At 46.7% G+C, this 21,609-nt stretch overlaps 1 long non-coding RNA gene across 1 annotated transcript in view; it reads right to left on the reverse strand.

Moving 5' to 3' along the window:
• Nucleotides 1-20,808, reverse strand: part of LOC309511603 — a 223,794-nt gene extending 202,986 nt beyond the window's left edge. The window contains exon 1 of the long non-coding RNA XR_014210714.1: nucleotides 20,799-20,808. This is a non-coding gene — a long non-coding RNA (uncharacterized lncRNA). The remainder of the gene's footprint in view (nucleotides 1-20,798) is intronic.
• Between the last annotated feature and the right edge of the window lie 801 nt (nucleotides 20,809-21,609).

Raw genomic sequence — 21,609 nt, forward strand, 5'->3', positions numbered from 1 at the left:
TAAAACAAAGCAATGTCATTTCAATTAAAATGTTCCTCTAAAATAAATCTGTTATTGTAGCCTCTTGACACTCTCCTGCAGGTCTTCCAGTGTTTTTGCTAGGGCTTGCAGCTCTTCTTTTTTCTCGGCCACACTTTTGCGATAAGCATTGGATTTGGACAGTAATGTGAAGTCCTGTTTTTTTTCTGCTTTCATTGCCATTTCGTCTGCCTCTTTCTGCATCATCTCACTGCTTTTCATTATTCTTCTCTGTTTTGCTTTGACATTTTCTATGTCTTGGTGGAGCTCCTTTCTTTTCTTCTCATTTGCAGTTTCTTCTTTATTCTTTTTTTCATCCTCAAGGTATTGCATATACCTCATTCTTGCTCCTTTGCAGTGTTGGATTAGGTCTTTTGGCAGGGCTTCATCAACTGCACGCTCAGCCATTGCATCCTGGACCAGGTGCAATGCTATCAGACTCCTCTCCTTCAAGTTTTCCACTAGGATGTCCTTGTTCCCTGAGTACCCTCGCTCCACTGCTGCATGTCCATGAGACAGAGCTAGGAGACATTTCATCATGTCCCACAGTGCTGCATACTCTGATCTGCCACTGATAAATCTCCCAAAAAATTCGTCAAGCCTGCAACTGTATGATAAATCTTGGAATTCTGCCTTGAGGTTTGCACTTGCATGCACTGAGAATATTTTATACTGAGCAAGGATTTTGTCACACTCTGAGCAAGTGCACCATCCTGCATTGAGGATAACCTGTAGGAGTTTCTCAAACATTGCTATTGCATGCTCAGTCTCTGGCCTCTTTTACTGTACAGTAGGATGCAGATGATGGTACTTTGCTTTTTGGGAGTTTCTGGTGGCTGCTGATGTACTGTTGCACAGCTGGACACACTTCCACTGCCCGCTCTGCGACTGCCAAGTCTTCAACCCATCGATGGGCACAGAACTTCAGAGGAAATGTTGTTGTTTTGGTCACCTCAATGAAGTCAGCTCGTCTTGCTGGTGAGTCATGGAACATCTGCCAAAGTGCTCTGAGCACATCTCCCACCTTCCAACCTGTTTCTCTCTCTCCATCTTGAAAACTTCCATGAAGAACATGCAAACCACAAATTCCCCAATGTATCATCTTTGGTGCATCTGGGTCCTCTTGGCTTTTGTCCTCTTGGAATATCCTCAGGAGCTTCCAGTTGACAGCAGGGCCATCCATTGAAATCTGTAACAGCTTATTGGGATTAAGTGGTGACAGGGCTCTCTTGATCCTTTCCAGAAGTTTCTCTGCTTGCGTGTGTCCCAAAAACTCGGAATCAAAATAATGCACCACAACCTTCCCTTCACGTTCACTCCAGTGCCTCACTACAACATCCAACTGTTCTGTCTGTGTCACTTTATTCAGGCATTCATCAAAAGAAACTACATAGCATGGTGCTTTTCTTATATCATTGATCCGTTGCTCTTTGAAATAAGGACCCAAGCCAAAACATATAAGGTAAGCTGCTTTTGTTGCGCCACATGAAAACTTAGGAAGAGAATATGGCTCTTACAGGAAGAGCAGTACAAGCCTTGGTGACACAGGTGTCCGAGCTGACCCAACAGATTCAACACCTCGCTGTTCCCGCTGCGCCCAGCCCACCACAGTCAAATTGCGTACTTGCTACGCAAAATGCGTACATATTGGCAGGTTTATGTCACGTGGGGCGCTGTGCTGGCTACATGCAGAAATTAAAGCAGACAAGAGCTCCAGCCCAATATTACCCGTTGAAGGCAGCTGAAAACAGACATTCATGCGTAAAATGTTTAACCCGTTTCCAGGACATTTTACTTTTTTCCCCATTTTCCATGTGTTTTCCAGGACTGGAAAATTGGTCTTTCATTTTCCAGGTTTTCCAGGACGCGTGGGAACCATGAAATACTTTTATTCAGCAAGGATGTGTTAAATTGATAAAAAGTAAGTAAAAGACTTATCAAATGAATCCTGAAAAAAGTATCACAGGTTGCAAAAAAACATTAAGCAGCGCAACTGTTTCCAACATTGATAATAAATCAGCATATTAGAATGATTTCTGAAGGATCGACACTGAAGACTGGAGTAATGATGCTGAAAAAGCAACTTTGCATCACAGAAATAAATTATATTTTAAAGTATATTAAAATAGAAAACCATTATTTTAAATTGAAATGTGTAATCTGTATGAATGTTCTTCAAAAACATTAAAAAAAAATTGTAATATGACCAAATGTTTTGACCGGTAGGCTACTGTACATACTATAAGGCTATATACTATCGCTGCATAATTATCAAAAATGTTAAAATACAAGTCCTTTCATGTCACCATTTCGCGTGTTGTTGTCAGCCTACACTTCACATAATAGGCTTGAAGGCTTGGGCTTCATTAACCAACTATGATAGTTTGATCAAATGGTAAACAGTGTATCAATATAGACTAAATACAAGTGACTTGAATACTTACCATTAATTCTACTCTTGGTGCTGGTTTTGTGCAGTGTTTTGTACTCAATTAACATCCATTGTTTCAACAACGCAGATTTAGAATTTCAGATCGCTTCATAAATGTCCTGTCCATGTAATTTGCAAACAATTTACAAACAGACATCAGTGAATTATGTAATATTTTAAAATATGTAATATGTGGATTATTAATTGAATCGACACATACCCTTGATTATTGAAAAGAAAAGTTTAAAAATGGTTTGGTTTATTTTTTTTCCTTCCGTCGGGCCATACTCACTGAACAAACCATTTGGCTCGAGAGCATCGGTTCGGTGATCGGTTTGGCAACGACACCCCAGTGACATGCTTGTGGCTAAAGCTATCTAGATATCAGTAACATACTTGTGCAAAATACACAGTACATTCACCGCAGAGGTCTGGTATTCAACACTAACAACATCGTAGCTTGATGGTCCTGTGAAGGAGTGGAATCATGGGAGTCGTCATCTTCACCTCCACAGCCGATGGAATCCGTAGGACGGGAGCAGAAATCATGTTCATGAATGAGGAAGCACACTGTATTTGTGACATTCAGCGCCTAGAGTGCCCGAGTGAGCCACGGGAGGGCGCCCCTTCCTAGTTTATGGTTTCTTTTTATATTGTTATCCTGGACTCATTATGCTTTATGTCATGCACCTGTTTATGTCTTGCACCTGTTTGATGATTATGCTTGTTAGTATCCTTATTTAAACCTGTATGTTTCCTTTGTTCAGTGCTCAGGATTGTACGTGTCACACTGCATGATCTAGCTTTGTTTCTAGTTTCCTAGTATTTTAGTCTCCGTGTTTCTGACCTCTTGCCTGCCTGCTTTGATTACCCGACTGCCTGTTCCCTGTTTGTACTGCTGCTGATTTGGACTGCTTATCTGGACTCTGATTACTGCCTGTTTCCCCGTTTGTGCTCTTTGGATTATCCTTCAATAAAAGCCTGCATTTGGATCACCTGTCTGTTTCCCGGTGCAGTTCGTGACAGAATCCTGAGCCAATACAGATCCAGCGGCTGAGAGGGTCCCGGTCCTCGAGATGCATCCTGTGGCAAAGATAATGTGTCTCCGTCAGGGAGATCGTTCCATTGAAGAGTACGTAGTGGACTTTCTGGAACTGGCTCCCCAAACTCCCCTGGACGAGGAATGTCTAATGATATTCTTCCGTGGAGGTCTGTCGGAACCACTGTATTCATATATGCCCACTCATGGTTCGTACAGCAAGTTAGTCCAGTATATTGAGTGCGCTCTTTCCATGAGCGGTTCTAAGTTTTCGGTGGGCTCTGCGAGAGAGGAACAAGCGCATCAGGAAAGCTTTATAGAACCAGCGCTTCACTCGAGCTCCGCCAAGTTCACGCCACTCAACAGCCCCGTTGAACCGGCGTTTTGTGAAAGGTCCGTCAAACCTCCACCACGAGTGCTTCACGTGGGCTTTATTGCTCTGACGTCTCACATGCGCTCCGCCGCGCCAGCACCCCAGATGAATTCCGTTAAGACACCGCTTCAGGGGGGTCTCGCCGAGTCTGCGCTTCCAGAAAGCAGTGAGTCGAGTCCTGCCGAGTTAAGTGAGTCGAGTCCCGCCAAGTCAAGTGAGTCAAGTCCCGCGGCCGAATCTACAAAGTCAAGTCCCACGGTCGAATCTAAGGAGTCAAGTGAGTCTACTGAGTCAAGTGAGTCTGGCATCGAACCGAGTGAGTCAAAGCCACCATGCCCTGCAGCTACCCCTCGCCGACGCAAGAGGAAGAGGAGGACTCGCACGGCTCGCCAGATTCCAGAGAGCGTTCCCAGGCTTCTCGCACTGCCGGCCCCGCCTCTGCGCCTCGCGCTGCCGGCCCCGCCTCTTCTCCTCGCCCTGCCGGCCCCGCCTCTTCTCCTCGCCCTGCCGGCCCCGCCTCTTCTCCTCGCCCTGCCGGCCCCGCCTCTTCTCCTCGCCCTGCCGGCTCCGCCTCTATTCCTCGCCCTGCCGGCCCCGCCTCTTCTCCTCGCGCTGCCGGCTCCGCCTCTTAAGCTCCGTGAGGTTGTTTTAGAGCTTGTTTCCAGCCCGGAGGCTGGAACCTTAAAATTTCCCAAGTACTTTTTGGGGGGGGGCAGTAGGGGCCCGAAAGGGGCCATGGAGGCGAGGGCGACATGGACCACTACACCACTGCCTACTCCTGAGGGGGTAATGGAGGTGGCAGCTACATGGACATTGACACAACCTCCTAGACCTGAGAGGGCCATGGAGATGGCTCCTACATGGACCTTTATCCCACTGTTGATTATGCCTGAGATTCCCATGTTACTGGTCCCTTCCAGCTTTGCTAAATGTACTCTGCCCTGGTCTTGTGCCAAGCATGCTCTGCCCTGGCTGCCTGCGGAGCGTGCTTTCATGTGGACTCATGTTCTGCTCTGGTCTCCAGGCCCCAGGTCTCTCCATGCACCTGGCCTACTGCCTCTCCACGGGCCTGGCCCTCCATCCCATCCCCCGTTGTCCTCCCTCCAGAGCTCTTAGAAGCGTCTGGAAGCCGCTCCTTAGAGGGGGGGTTATGTGACATTCAGCGCCTAGAGTGCCCGAGTGAGCCACGGGAGGGCGCCCCTTCCTAGTTTATGGTTTCTTTTTATATTGTTATCCTGGACTCATTATGCTTTATGTCATGCACCTGTTTATGTCTTGCACCTGTTTGATGATTATGCTTGTTAGTATCCTTATTTAAACCTGTATGTTTCCTTTGTTCAGTGCTCAGGATTGTACGTGTCACACTGCATGATCTAGCTTTGTTTCTAGTTTCCAAGTATTTTAGTCTCCGTGTTTCTGACCTCTTGCCTGCCTGCTTTGATTACCCGACTGCCTGTTCCCTGTTTGTACTGCTGCTGATTTGGACTGCTTATCTGGACTCTGATTACTGCCTGTTTCCCCGTTTGTGCTCTTTGGATTATCCTTCAATAAAAGCCTGCATTTGGATCACCTGTCTGTTTCCCGGTGCAGTTCGTGACAGTATTCATAGCTTAGCTGCGCACTTCATCTGACTCAGAGCTAGAGGGTGTATGCTTCTCCGACCAGACTACACTAGTTTTAATACTAGTCCCATGGTTATACAAACATGCTAGTTGTATCAGTTTGTTGCCACTAGTCAGAGCTATTGCTGTAGGGTGTATGCTTCTCCTGCCAAACTACACTAGTTCCCTGTGTAAAAAAAAAAGTATGGTTCCCCTGCCAAACTACAGTACACTAGTTTTAGCAATAAGTTATGTGATTTATACAACATGCTTGTTGTATCAGTTTGTTGCCGCTAGTCGCAGCTATTGCTGTAGGGTGTATGCTTCTCCTGCCAAACTACACTAGTTCCCTTTCGAAAGGGAACTCGCACTGCGTCAATGACGCTTTGGGGAACGCCTCAGGCGTGACAGGTGTCTGAAATCACAATCAAATCACGGCAATCATATTGACCGGCGACAGCCCGTGAATCATTAATGTGAATGATTAACGTGCGACATGGAAGTATATAAGGGCGCCTTGCAAACATGACAATCATCTTTTCGTCTTCAGGGACTGTTTTGTCTGCAAAGCGCAAGGGAAATTACGAAAAAAAATGAAATGCACAGAGAAGAAGCTTTCAGTAGTGTGCGGACCCGTGCCAAAATGATATCTGACGCCGGGTGACACACACGAGCTGTGTGTTTTTTGTCTGGGTGAAGAGCACGCGCAGACAGTTCTCGAGGGAGCTGCCTGTACAAACTGTGAGCGTTTTCCCTTGAGAACGCTCCGCTCTCGTCTAGCCCTCTTCTCGAGCGAAGAGGGCTCAGCATCTGGACCTCGTGGTTCAGGTCCCGCTCGTGCTGAGGCAGAGCGGCGACGCGCATCACGGGGTTCTCAGATGGGGCTCGCCGATCACCTTGAGAAAAGAAATCTCTCATACAATTCGGCGGCTGACGAGGGTGAGCTGTAAGTGGAGGATTTCTCTCCTCCTTCTAGCCCAGCAGAGAGTGCTCTTCAGGATGGGCAAGAGATGGCTGATGAGGTTGGTGATATTCCTGAAACCTCTCAGCCACTCTGCCCTGTGTATGCAGAGCTGGTGGATATTATGGATCGCGCTGCGGGCACACTGCGATTGCCTTGGCAGCGCGAGAGGGGAGAGATCGCTCGCGGAAGGCTTGACGATCGTTTTTTCCCTGGCCATAAACCACCAGCTCAGGTGAGCCTTCCATTCCTTCCTGATCTTCATACTGAGATCGAGAGGGCATGGAAGAACCCATATTCTGCCCGTATCCACCAACATCAGCGGTCTAGTTTCGCTGATGTTGAGGGGATACAAGAACACGGGTATGTGTTGATGCCGCCTATCGATGAGACGTTTGCGAACTATCTCGCGACTGGGCGGGCATCGACACTGAGAGCTCCACCCTGCCATCCAAACCGCTTAAAGCAACATCTCGTTTGAATGGCAGAGCATACACAACAGCGGGTCAGGCCGGTGCTGCCCTGCACACCATGGCGGTGCTGCAGGCATACCAGGCTGATCTGCTGAAGGAGCTCGTCCAGGGGGCAGGGATGTCCCCTGAGGCGGTTGCTGAGCTGCGCCGCATCACTGATCTCGCTCTCCGGGCCACTAAGCAAACTGCTACCGCGATCGGGCAGTGAGAGCGCCTCTTTCAGGTATGTGAAAGGAGGTAGACCCCAGGTTTATAACGAACTGTTTGGTGAGTCCCCACTTCGCACGCCGCAGGTGAGCTGAGTTGTCGTCTATAAGAGTAATTTTTGTGTGTGTAACCAACACTAATGTATCTCTCTACAGACCTCGTTCCCTGTATAGAGTTATGGGGTCATGTCAATGTCATAAGGTAAGGTAAAAAAAAAAAAAAATTGTTTTGGATTATTAGGGCCCTGAAGTTCCCCTTTAGGTGGCTAGAACGATAACTATGTTAGCCCTCGGGCTTTTAGCAACCTCAGGGTAGAGTGGTTGGTCTATGTCTCATAGTGTTTTTTTATTGGGAGTTAGACTGACGCTTGAGCTTCAGATAGATCTTACGTCCGGCCCACGGGACCGTTTACTTCTTCCTGAGTACATCGCCACCTTGAGCTCTGTTTGGGTTTTTCAGTAGGGCTGAGCGATTCTGCAGCCCCTGTATCAAATAATTATGACTATTTCTCTGGTAGGCTGTGGCTCCTCCGAGCCCTCAGGTAGATCTATGCTTGCAGGCTGGCCCTCACCAGGGCTGCCTCCTTAGCTGGCCTAGGCTATGCCAGGGATAGTGGAGGCGCTCTGCTAGTGCATTTCTGCCTCTGACCCTTCACTCTGAAAATGAATGTAGATGTTTAGCATCCCTGTTGACAGCCTCCTCCCATGGGAGTCATTAGGCCAAGGCCCGCCCCCTTCTCTGCATTCTGGGGTGACAAGAGTAATGCAGCGTGGTGCAGAGGTATTGAGCAGGGTTAGGCCGTCCTTCGCCTCACGAAGAGACTGGGTCTGTCTGCCCGACCCTGCCGTGCAGAACTAGCATACGGATCAGGGCCGCCAGTATAGGCTACACTCACCTCGCTGAGCTACTGCTCGAGCGTCGGGTTGTCGGTGTTGGCTCACAAGCAAGCCTCACTCCCCTAGGTTGGGTACAGATACATTCTGTCACCCTTAGAGCCGCTGGCAGGCCTACACCCTGTTAAAACTCAGGGTGAGGTGAGAGTTTTCCCCTGAGTTCCTCACTTTAGTTCTGTATTATCCTACCTCGCGCCACTATGGCTCGGGTCGAGCGGAAAGTTCTAAGCGAAGTACGCTCCCCTGAAGCCAGAGCATTGCCATGAGCTGATGCCCATGCTTACAGATGGTAGGCCCCTGACTCTGGGGCCTCCATTGACGCAGAGGGGCGTATGTTGTACTCCCCTTGTTTAAGGGGTGCTAGCACTATTGCTGAGTACACTGCCATGGGCAATGTAATTAGGTAGCAGAATGCTGTAGGCGCTGTGTAAACAGCTTATCTGCCAACGAAGGCTGCACCATTAGGTAGTAGGCCTCAGCAGGCCTCCTTGAATGGTCAACCCCCCAAGAGGGCGCTGTAGGCCAGCCTACTTCACGTGGTTGGCCTTGGTGGTTCGGGCAGTTGACTCACTGATGTGTAGTAGGCCTTAAACGGGCCTCCTCGGAGGTGAGTCCTAACATTGTGGGACATACTTTATAGCCACTACCAGGTAGCTAGCCGTAACTAGGCCTCCTGTGGCTGGACCCAACAGTGTACCTTTGTAGCAGAATTGACTTGCTATCAGCTAGTAGGCCCAACCGGGCCTCCCTGATAGGCGAGTCCCCAGCTGGCTGGCCTTAGCAGGCCGCCTTGGAACTATAACCCGGACTCAGGGCTCATAACTACCAGTTGCTGTCAGGTAGTAGGCTTCTCAGGCCTCCCTGAATGTGAATTCCCACTTAAGATGGTTATCAGGTAATAGGCCTCACCCGGCCTCCCTGAAGGCGAATTCCCACTTATGTTGGCTATCAGGTAGTAGGCCTCACCAGGCCTCCCTGGAGATAAGCCCCAAGGACAGGCAACTGGACAGCTGGCCTGACTTACTATCGGGTAGTAGGCCTCACCGGGCCTCCCTGAAGGTGAGTTCACTCAGACTGTGACTCTCAGGTAGCAGGCCTCACCGGGCCTCCCTGAGTGTGAGCTCTCAGGTAGTAGGCCTCACCAGTTCTCCCTGAAGGTGAGTTCCCCACATGCAGTGGTTATCAGGTAGTAGGCCTCACCAGGCCTCCCTGAAGGTGAGTTCCCCACATGCAGTGGTTATCAGGTAGTAGGCCTCTCCAGGCCTCCCTAAAGGTGAGCTCCCCACATGCAGTGGTTATCAGGTAGTAGGCCTCACCAGGCCTCCCTGAAGGTGAGTTCCCCACATGCAGTGGCTGTCAGGTAGTAGGCCTCACCAGGCCTCCCTGAAGGTGAGTTCCCCACATACTGTGGTTATCATGTAGTAGGCCTCACCAGGCCTCCCTGTGAGTGGTCTCCCAATGATGCTGGGTTCTGGGAGCTAGTGGCCGCTTGCTATCAGTCCAGCTGGCCTTATTAGGCAGCTGCTGAAAGCGGGCTTGTGCCCTGGCTCAACTAAAGCGTTCACCCTCTGCTACTGGTTCCCTCCCGGAACCTCTTTTCTGCCTACAGCCTGGTTTGCCTACCAGGTGGACCATTGCTCCCCTCACTGAGGGTCACTTTGAGTGTTTGGAGTCTGGTTAGACGGTCGTAGGCCTTTCGTGAGGCCTCCCAGTTAGATCAGCCCTTAGGCCTTCACAGGCCTCCTCAGTGTTTTGAAACACAAACACTGGGTAGATCCATGGATCGAGTAGAGAAACTCCCCTCGCTGGCAAGGGTTGGAAAGCACTATGCTGAGTCATACTCTCCGGGATATCCCGTCTCTAAGATCCGGGCCGAGTGGTTCACTGCCAGCTTCGCAGTCCCTCGGTTTGGATGCCTTACCTAGGGCAAGTGTCCAGAGGCTCTGTGTTCAGACAGACAGGAAGTGGCCAGGCTAAGTGTCTATGTAGCGGACGCTAGGTCAGGCCGTCCTGGTGGTATTTCGGGGTGAGTACGTTCCCCTGAATAGTGACTGGCTGGGGTTCCTTCGGGTTCCCTAGCCACATTCCCTAGAAGGGACCCCTTCTATTGGAAGCTGTGGTTCCAGGCCCTAAGCAGGCCCGGGTAGGCCTTTCATTTAACTCTGTCTATGGAGGTTTTCCTGTGAGGCTTAGCTTGGGCTATGACCGTAGGGAATGCTGTCACTGACAGCCCAGTGTGACCTGAGGGTGAGTGGTTCTAGCGTTTCATTTTGAATTTGCTGGTTCTGACAGTTGTCACTGCCACCTGGCATGCACTCCCCTTAGCATGGTGGCGTTGGTATATCGTTCCCCAAAGTGTCATCGACGCAGTGCGAGTTCCCTTTCGAAAGGGAACGTCTCAGGTTACGACTGTAACCTATGTTCCCTGAGAACAGGGAACGAGACACTGCGTCTCCGTGCCATGCCTCGGGGCCTGCCTGCCAAACAGTCCTTTCAGACGAAAGGATGATTGTCATGTTTGCAAGGCGCCCTTATATACTTCCAGGTCGCACGTTAATCATTCACATTAATGATTCACGGGCTGTCGCCAGTCAATATGATTGCCGTGATTTGATTGTGATTTCAGACACCTGTCACGCCTGAGGCGTTCCCCAAAGCGTCATCGACGCAGTGTCTCGTTCCCTGTTCTCAGGGAACATAGGTTACAGTCGTAACCTGAGACGTTTTAGCAATAGTTCCGCGATTATACAACATGCTTGTTTTATCAGATTTTGGCCACGTCTGTACCATAGCATCCAGTCCCAGAGGAGCTGGATGCGTGAGGGAGAACCAAAGTGGACAGTGAGACGTCTCTCGAGACGCAGACAGATCCACTTATGCTTGGCCAAACTCCCTCCATATCAGCTCCACCACCTCGGGGGTGGAGCCTCCATTCCCCGGGCCTCGGCCCCTGTCTCGACAGAGTGTCTGCTCCTATATTCTGGACCCCGGGGATGTAGGCTGCTCTGAGTGACAGCAACTTCCCCTGGGACCACAAGAGGATATGGCGTGCCAGATTGGATAATGGGCGCGAGCGCAAACCGCCTTGGTTGTTGATATAGGCGACTACCGACGTGTTGTCCATATGCACTAACACATGGTGTCCCCTGAGACCTGTGATAAAGCTCCTCAGAGCCCGGAAGACAGCTAACATCTCTAGGCGATAGATATGCCAGGAACGATGATGGTCTTCCCACAGACCTTGAGATGAGCGACCCTCTAGGATCGCTCCCCAACCCGTGAGGGAAGCATCCGTCGTTAGCAGTTTGCGACGACAAGGAGCTCCCAGCACTGGGCCCTGGGACAGGAACCAAGGTTTCTTTCACATAACCAAGGCACGTAGGCATCGCCGCGTGACCTTGATTGTGCGAAATGGGTTGCCCCTCGGGGAAAACCCTCTGGTCCTGAGCCACCACTGCAGGGGCCTCATGTGCAGTAGTCCAAAAGGTATCACGTTGGAAGCTGCTGCCATGAGAACCAACAGTCTCTGGAACTGTTTGACAGTGAGTAGCTGGCCTAGCTTTACACTTTTCACAGCTGCCAGGATGGAATCTATACGTGGCGGTGACAGGCGCGCCTGCATCGACACTGAATCCCAAACCACGCCTAAAAAAGTGGTCCTCTAAAATGGAGAAAGCACACTCTTCTTGGCGTTCAGCCGTAACCCCAACTCTTTCATATGGGCGAGAACAACATCTCGATGTTGAACCGCCATCTGATGCGACTGAGCTAAAATCAACCAATCGTCGATGTAGTTCGTGATGCGAATACCCTGGAGGCGCAGAGGCGCCAGAGCTGCATCCACGCATTTGGTGAAAGTGCGGGGTGATAAAGCCAGGCCGAATGGAAGAACTCGATATTGGCATGCTTTGCCCCCGAAAGCAAACCTCAGGAACTTCCAATGACACGGACGGATGGAAATATGCGTCCTTGAGGTCTATCGTGACAAACCAGTCCTCGGACCTGATCTGTGGCACGATTGTCTCAAAGTTAACATTTTGAACTTGAGCTGCATGACTGACTCATTCAGAACTCGAAGATCTAAATGGGACGCAATCCCCCGTCCTTCTTTGGAACTATGAAGTACCGGCTCTAAAACCCGGTTTCCCTGTTGGAGGGAGGTACTCTATGGCCCCTTTCTCTAACAGAGTGTTTACTTCCTGTTCCATAACCAGAACCTGCTCGGGGCCCACCACTGTGGGCAGGACCCCCATAAACCGAGGTGGGCGTTTCTAGAATTGTATCTGATACCCTTTTGCCACGGTCTGCAGGACCCAACGAGAAACATTTGACAGTAGCTTCCACGCTGTCAAAGATCCTACTAGAGGTACCAGCCTCTCGAGACTGGTTTCTGGATTGTGTTGCTGTTGAGTAGTCGGTTCGTCGCCCTGTAACGGCGCACCGGCAGGGAACGACTGAACAGACTGCTCTAACACCCTCCTCAGAGGAGGCGGGCATACCGAGGCCACTACGTTTCCGGGTGCTCCTTGAGATATGTGCTCGCCGGAGACCGCTGCGCCCTGAAACACCGGAGGCGGCAGGGTTGGCAGACCGGTCCCCTAAAGGGCACCGAAGAGAGACGGGCACCGTATTTTTCTCCTGCTGTTGAGTAGTCGGTTCGTCGCCCTGTAACGGCGCACCGGCAGGGAACGACTGAACAGACTGCTCTAATACCCTCCTCAGAGGGGTCGGGCATCCCGAGGCCACTACGTTTCCGGGTGGACCTTGAGATATGTGCTTGCCGGAGACCGCTGCGCCCTGAAACACCGGAGGCGGCAGGGTTGGCAGACCGGTCCCCTGAGGGTACCGAAGAGAGACGGGCACCGTAAAAAGAGGTGTTGACCGCTCTGCTTCGGGGGGGACTACCCTCATTTGTCCTGAGCCCTCGGACATCACGACTTTTTCCCAGCAGCCTTCTTGGCGGTAATAACGGTCCGCAGACCCACTTTACCCCTCGAAGACTGCTGGGGTAAAAGTGAATTTTACTGGTTTGGATGGTAATGCAGGAGCCTTCAGAGAATATGCTGTTGCTGGAGAGAGATAGCTCACAAGCGTCTCTTCCACCTTCGGCATCTCCCCATAACCATGCTCTTTATAATTGTGTATAGAAGAGTAGTGGGATGTTTGTGCAGTATATACTCTGTATGACACTGGTTTCCCCCACGATCTCGACACCTCGGTGTGGAGATCGGGGAAAAACGGAAGGCTTCTGCACTGAGGCTGTGCACGAGATGGCAGGAAACGTTCGTCGAGCTTGCTTTTCGAACGAACGCCCTGCCTATCTTCTGGCCACTCAACAGATAATCGCTCGACAGCTCTTGTAACAACATCAAGCAATTCCTCAAACGCATGAGACTGAGGTGGCGAATCCTCAGACTCAGCGTCAATACTAACAACGTCCAACTCCTCAGAGCTGGACAATTGCAGTATTGGTGCCTCCATCGGGGGGGAAGAAACCGCAACGCGTGCTTCCACACCCTGATGAAAGGCACTGGATCTATCAGAAAGAGGCTGAGATAAGGCAGAGCCCGTCTCAACATCCACTGATAGATCCATTTGCGAACCCCAGGTCTGTGATCGACGCCGTGCCTCGGCAGCGGCGGGACCAGAGCCCTGGGGAACGCGATCCTGGTTAAATAAAGCCAGGCGGGATCTGAGCGTACGCATAGGAAGCGCATCGCAATGCTCACAGCCAGCACCCTCGAGTGCTGACTGGGCATGCTCTTCACCCAAACAGACGACACAAAGAGTGTGAGTGTCCCCACTCGTTAAATAACGCGGGCAGGGGTGAACACACACTCTAAACTGCTGCTGCTTACTCGCCATAGTTCTGAATATATAATACAATATAGACAGACAACACCAAATAACAAGGACAGATTTCACACAGAGCGCAACTGAAGACTCAGAAAGCTTTCGTTTTCTGTTTCGGGCTGGCTTTTATAGCTTCCTGGTACGTGACGTCACCCGCCTCTGACGTTCCGCCACACCATTGGACTGATTTTACATGTGCTTCAAGACGCAAAGCGTTCCCCATAGCGTCAATTTCGACGCAACGCGAGTTCCCTTGAAAGGGAACTACAGGCCTGGAATAAAACCGTTTGTGAAATTCACGAACCTTTGTTGCACATTGACTGCCCATGTTTACGGCCATACGGATTACACAGAGTTCCTGGTCGAGCGGAGGACCAAGATGTGCGTCAAAAGTGGATGATTTTTTAAAATGTTTTGTACCTTTTTTTTTTTTTTATTAATTTTTTTTTTTTAAATGATCATTTCATCAGCATCCATTGCAAATCACGCGGTTTGACTTCCTTTTCAACCTAAGATTTTCCGGGTCAGTAGCAATGAAGCAATTGGGTAGGGTGTTTATTTGGGTGTCAATTTCATATCAGTGTCTAATAATATTTGGATCTAATAATAAGAATCTTGGAAAAATAGTTTAAAATAGTTGCTCCCAATTCTGTTCTTTTTTTTCTTCTGCTTATATTTTAATATTCATTTGTCTGTATAACAAAGAAAGGACACAAAACACTGTAGTTTATGGGAGAAATAGTGAAGTCAAACCATTCTTTTGAGTTTGAGTTCATCCCTTTGATTCACCGGTCTGACTGATTTATTTATGAACCAGACTGATCCAGTCATCGAGTTCACTGACTCACTGCTCTGATCAAAAAAAAAAAAAAAAGGATACTGGTGAATAGCAACAAAAAAATGTGGTCTGTTTGTCTCACAAAGCTATGGTATGATTTCAGAAGATTTGGAATTAGGGTTGCAAAGCCTGTGGTTTTCCTGTTAACCCCTTACTGTGGTATAACCAAAATTAAAGTGAAGCCACAAGTCTGCTCATGCTTCATTTAAAATATGAGGATGTTATCTCTAAAACTATTAATTTTATGAAGCATTTTCCAAGACCATGTCATGTGAGTTTTTAGAGAAGGCTGATAAGATGCTAATAAAAATATTTGATTGCCTACTTTCAGTCTATTGTCTGAGCTGAACTGCTCCATTCATGTCCTGTTGTTCTCACTACAGAACGAAACTTTCACACTTCTGCAGTGAATGAGACTTCGATATATCGTCGGGCTCTAGTTTCGACATCTATCACAGCAGCCCATTTAAATTCCGATTCCTTCAGCATTTCCTCCATAGCATCGCTGCTTGCAATCAAACTCCCACCTCTAACCCCAACCCCAACTCCACCCAACCGGACCTGTAATAAATCAAATTTTAGCATCCTTTTTTAAGGTTAAAAACTTCAGTCCCCATTCGTTGTAATGTACCACCACAGTACCTTTCGTGTTCCACAGGATTTTACATTTTTGAGTGAACAATTCAAAATGAGTGAACACAATTAGCAATTAGTAAAAGAAAAAAAAAAAGTACAGATAATACTGTATGATACAGAATAAAGTTTAGTGGGCAAAAGTTTCAAAGGAGCTCTGATTTAATGACAGAACAGACAAATAATCCAAATGTCTGAAGTCAGTCCACAGAATGATGAGGGAATTAAAAAAAATAATAATTTAAGGAAGGTTTAAGGCAAATTTCTGAGAGACTGATTGATGACAGATTTTGGTTCATTTGTTTTATTCTACATTAAAGAGCAGAGAAAAGCCTGATGCTATAAAGCTCTCATCATCTGTAAACTCAACTAGTGACTTCATTTCTCTGCACGTGGCAATTGGGCTTACAGAAATGGCAGCGGTAAACCAAGCTTGTATAAAACTGTACATTTTACTGTTCTCATTGCCAGTTCACCCCAGCAGAGAGAAAGAGAGTGTGTGTGTGTGTGTGTGTGTGTGTGTGTGTGTGTGTGTGTGTGTGTGTGTGTGTGTGTGTGTGTGTGTGTGTGTGAATTAAATGAAATTCAGTTAACGGTGACAACACAAAGACATCCAGGAGTCACTGTGAAAACAGACAGTAAGAAGAAGCATGCCATAAGAGATGGTCTTATTATTGGGAGATTGGAGGGTCCGTGGCTCTACCATTGGAGAATGTGTAACGGCTAACTTGGATCACGTGTACCAATCACTTTACAGCCTTGACGTCATTGAATTTGTGCGACAGTCAATCAAGTGCTGTTAACTGAATCATACCTGTCACGCAATTGTCCGTGACTTCTCTTATAAAACAGCATTTTTCGGTGTAAACTCTAAAAATAGATCAATCCAAAATGAATGTTTGAGAGCAAACGTGTTGAAGATTAGCAATGGGCTGTCGATTCATTAATCAAATGATAAGCCATTTCATCACAAAACCTTTTTATTCAGCGTAGTGAAGCCTCTCCTCCATTGACATCCATTAAAAAAAAAAAAAAAGGCCTATTGTCTCCTTCTCTGCGTACTGCGTGAACCCTTTCACACGTAAGTTTAAAATATTCTGGCTGACCCCCCAGCATAGACTGTAAAAAATATGGACAAAGCGTCTGTGACGTCACCCATAGACTTCTGAAGAACGGTTTTGAGGCCGTTTATGGGGGGTATGGGCGGCGCCATATTTCAATACAAATGTTCAGAAAGGATAACTTACAGGTATGATGTGTTGTGTCAGATCATGGCCGAGACGTCAAATTTCAGGAATTCCACTCGGCGCAGCCTATGCTCGTTGTCAGCTGTCAATCAAGCTGTCAATCGCGCCCTTATTTGTCATACATTTTATATCTAAATACGATCTAAACTAACGAGTTAGAAAAAAATTCACCCCCCTCACAGTTGTCAGGCACTCGGAACCTATCGAAAAATACAATAAAAGGCCATGGGACCAAACTGTAAAAACATGAATTTATGCTGTGAAAACGGACATTTTAACATGGGGGTGTATGGACATTTGCTCCCTTTTGGGACCTTCCCCTTTTCGATGTATTGCAGTTTTTCGCACTTCCGGGTAGGCTTAATTTTTCAGATTAGAATGTTGCCGCTTGCCCCCCAGCGAGTTTTTCAAGGCAACCGTTATTTAGAATGCGTCACTTTATGGTTTCCATGGTGACGCGTCATTGCTTGTCACGTGACACACCGCAGCAACAACAGAGCTGAATGAATGATGATCTGCTTTTATGTCATTTTTCCTTTTTTATTCAAAATATTCACAAATTTGTTTGATATGGCATGAAATATCTGATATTCCGATTGTCAAATATATGCAAGTGGAAGTGTTTTGTTGTTTAAACACCTTTATAACGACTTTAAAGTTACTTACACAATGTGTATCTGATATGAATAAAACTAATTTTAATGGAAATGATTATTATTGCCTCTTCCTTTGACATCAGTGTGTATTTTACAAACTCTAAATGTATTGTTTTTTAAGTACTTATATGTCTGAAACCTAAAATAAACATTATGTGGTTGAAAACACTGAAAAGTTGTGATATGACAGCTCTGAGTGCGCCTGCCTCTGGCTCAGCGCCAGCCAACGCGCGAAAGCACATTTGAATTTAGCAGTTGATCACGTGATGCACTGACCGTTCTAATCACACCGGAGTGATCGTATGCTCCAGGGACCAGCTTATGGCCGGTTCAGATTACACGTTTTTAGCCCGATTTTGCCACGATCCGTTTGACTTAAGGGGGTCGCACACCGGACGCGCAGCTCAGCGGCGCGCCGCGCAGCGCCACGTCTTTTAAATTCGAACACACTATTCTCTATGAGAGTACACACACCGGCGGCGCCTTTCGGCGTCTGTCCGCGGCGGCTCAGGACCGTGTTCAAAATCCTGCCGCGCCACAGAGCGCCATTTACATAGTTTTATATTAAATTTACATGTATGTGTCTCAAATCGTAGTTAATATATATACGGACCTCACCCTGTGCTGCAATATACATTTAGTTTTATATTTATTTACAGAAATCAGAAAATTGCTGATGTTATCGGATTCGTGGGAATTCGTATACGACAACGGGCGTCGGGACGCAAGATTCGATCGTTTCATCTCGTATAGTGTGTCATAGCGGGCGACAGCCTACGTTGCGTGTGCGATGCTTCACGACACCACGACAAAAAGACTAGCATATGTTTAATTTTTTTTTTCGGTCCTCCACGACGGGTTCTATCACGTGTGACATTGACCAATAGGAGCACAGACGCATTTCCATACACAGCTTTCAAAAATGCCGAAACGAAATAGAGACGATGGTGTTGCTAAGTGCAATTATGAAATGGAGGAAAGGTTCGTGGAGCTGTGGCAACAGTACTCTTGCCTGTATGATGTTTCATCGAGAGAGTACCATGACAGAATTAAAAAAGAAAAATGCTGGCGAAAAATAGCAGAAGTACTTCAGCAACCCGGTGAGTAACTGACTGGAATTAGCATTAAGCTAACTAATCATTCATTAAATTGTACTTCGCTATAGAGAAACTTGTTTGTGTGAGTGTGATTATGTATGTGTGTTACGAGTGAGAATGCGTGAGTGTGTGTGAATGAGCGAGCGAGCGAGAGTGTGTGTGAATGAGTGAGAGAGTGTGTGTGAATGAGCATTAGAAGTATTTAATTAAATTGGTGAAAAAATAATTGTTTTAACAGTCTGTTTTTGAAATATCTTATTGTTGTGGCAAGCTAGCAACATTTATATTACTTTTACTACTGGCTAAAAGTACAAATATAGGCCTAACGTTATATAAAAAAACATATTTTACCTCAAGTTCTCTTTGAAGGATTGACAGTCCATACTGTCCTCTTCGTGCAATCCAAGAACGTGTCCATTGTCGGGTTTTCTTTCTTTTTTTATCTTTTTCTGAACACAAGACAGCCAATAGGAAAATCGCCGCTTCATCCATTGTTTGTTTACGTTCGTTTCCGGAAGTCAGGCGCTACTAGTTTCGCCTTCACGCGCTACTAGTTTCGCCTTCACGCGCGTCTTCAAAGACGACACGCGATGACTGGTCTGGAAGAAACGTGTAGTCTGACATGGTTCTTGTCCACGACACGACACGATTTTAGGAGTCAAAATCGTGTAATCTGACACAGTGACTATCGCATAAGATAAAAAAAAACGTGTAATCTGAACCGGCCATTAGACTGATCACACCGGTGTGATCATACGTGCGAAACAGGTGCTCGCTAAGGTTGCAGACTTGCTTTCAGCTGTGCCCCAATTCAGAGGCTACAAAGGCCATGCCTTCGAAGGCCACAAAGGTCGAACTGAGCGTTGTTAAATGGGACGGTATAGTTTAGGAGGATTGTTCTTATTACCTAGCAAATGTGACAGCTTCCGTTGACAAGCAGCAGTAACTTTTGTACTGGACTTTTAAAAAGTTATATTCAACTGCCTGCAAAATCAATATAAAGTGCCTTTGGTGTCCTCATCAGAATCACTCAGTCATCATGACCATAATGCAAAATAATGAAATTCTGAGGTTTTATGACAAATGACCAAACATTTACACACACATAAGTACAATGATAAATCTCTTGAAATTAGTTTCTCTCATTTTATAAGATTTTATTTGATTGGATGTGATTTTGGCATGTCCCACACCCTACTAGGCTAACTTCAGCCAAAAATTGTCCACACTGTCACCAAGCCTTCCATGACAGGGTGGACATGGCACATGACAAGGGAGGACATTTGCGTAGTTTATGCCACATTCTGATATGTTTTTACTAGGGCTGTCAATTTAATGTGTTAATTTGGTGGTGGTGTAATTAATTATGGAAAAAATGACACACTGAAATGATCAAAGGGGTGGTATAATGCCCTTTTCACAAGATGTAAAATAAGTCTTTGATGTCCCAGAGTGTGTATGTGAAGTTTTAGCTCAAAATACCCCACAGATATTTTTATATAACATGTTAAAGGAGAACTCCGGGCAATTTTTAAGTTGATCTTGATCGTTATACCTTTGTGAGTACTGTCTATAAAAAAAATAAAAAAACGAACCGGATTGGTGCTTGCAACACGGAGCTGCTACAGCTAATGCCCAGAGCTCCCACTCTGCTAAAACGGCAGTTATGGGGGCATATACATAAAGAGTGTCTTTGTGTCTCTTAACAGACACAAAATGCAAATAGCTGCAAGCAGCAATTATCGGGGCCAAGCGCAAGCATATGACAGGATGTGCCAACATGGCTGAAGGTGTCAGACCAACTGCAACAATGAGCAATTAAAGACATTTAAAGAGGATTTTAGGCAAAATGCCTGTAAAATCATATAAACAGTGATAAAAAATATGATTTGATTGATTATCACTTTCGACCAATAGGTGGCGCAGTTACGAAACTGATGTAATGTGTTCAGAGTGAAGTGACAATGAAACATACAAAGTTTGGTGTCAATATGTCAAGGCATTGCAGAGATAAAGCCTGAATAGTCCTTTTGGCATCATGCCTCAACTTTGCTGCTGCGCTATACGAAAACGGTTCCGTCTGTTGACACGAAATCCATTACTTTTAGTTGGCAAAGTCTGGAGATGATACGATTCGATTTTGGTGAAAATCGGACAAACGGTCTTGGAGGAGTTCGAAAAAGTAGGTTTTGACTGAAAATCAAGATGCGGACAGGAAGTTCGGCCAAATAAGGACAACTTGCTATCTATGTTCTCGGCTTGACCCAAGGAATCTATTAAGATCAGTGGCATTTCAAAAGCCATATTTATTCAAAAGTTATTAGCCTTTTTGGAAATTTTGTCATAATATTTGATCATTAGGTGGCGCTGTCTCGAAATATTTTGGGTACCTTCAGGGGATGGTGCTGATGGCACAAATTGAGTTTCATAATATTACACCAATGCATTTGTTTAGTATATCATTTTAATTCACAAAACTGTATTGAAGTCAATGGGAATTTCATGTTTTGTTCTATTATAGCGCCACCAAGAGGCTCAGTCCCACCATTTTTTTTATGTGTCCTCAGAGTGAGCCCATGCATATGTGTGTCAATTTTGGTGAAAATATCTCAATTCACTTCGGAGTTATAGACATTTATATGAAAAAACATGTAAAAAATGACTGACACATGACTTTGATTGGATTTTACTACCCCTTACTATCAATATTTTCGCATTTGGGCATTGGCGTATAGCTATCGACCTATGTTTCCAAACTTCTGACGGTGGTTTCGTCTCGATCGGACAAGCGGTTTCGAAGATATAGCCAAATGTTTTTTAAGCACTAAATCACAACGCTACACAAACTGTAAGGCAAAACCTAGCATGCTTGGTATCGTTGGACTCGGCAACGATTCAGGAGTCTAAAGAGATGACTCTTGTGAAAATAAGTCGACCACACCCAAAGTTATAAGCATTTGGGAAAAAACATTCACCACTAGGTGGCGCTGTTTCGAAACTTCTCAGTCTCCTTCAGGACATCGTGCTGATGACCCATACTGAGTTTCGTAACAATCCGTTCATGCGTTCATAAAATATAGCATTTTAGCACATAATTCAAAATGGCCGACAGCCAAAATGGCTGATCAGGGAAAATTGGATATCAGTCGACTCAGCATGTCACCCTGAATCTAACGAGACCACTTTTATGATTTTTGAACAAACCATTCAGAAGTTATAAGCAAAAACAGCCATTTTTCATATCTCCGGACCAGTAGGTGGCACTACACCGAAACGCAGCATTTAGCCT

The sequence above is a fragment of the Leuciscus leuciscus genome, assembly GCF_965113295.1.
Source record: "Leuciscus leuciscus genome assembly, chromosome: 12".
In the NCBI taxonomy this organism is placed as follows: domain Eukaryota; kingdom Metazoa; phylum Chordata; class Actinopteri; order Cypriniformes; family Leuciscidae; genus Leuciscus; species Leuciscus leuciscus.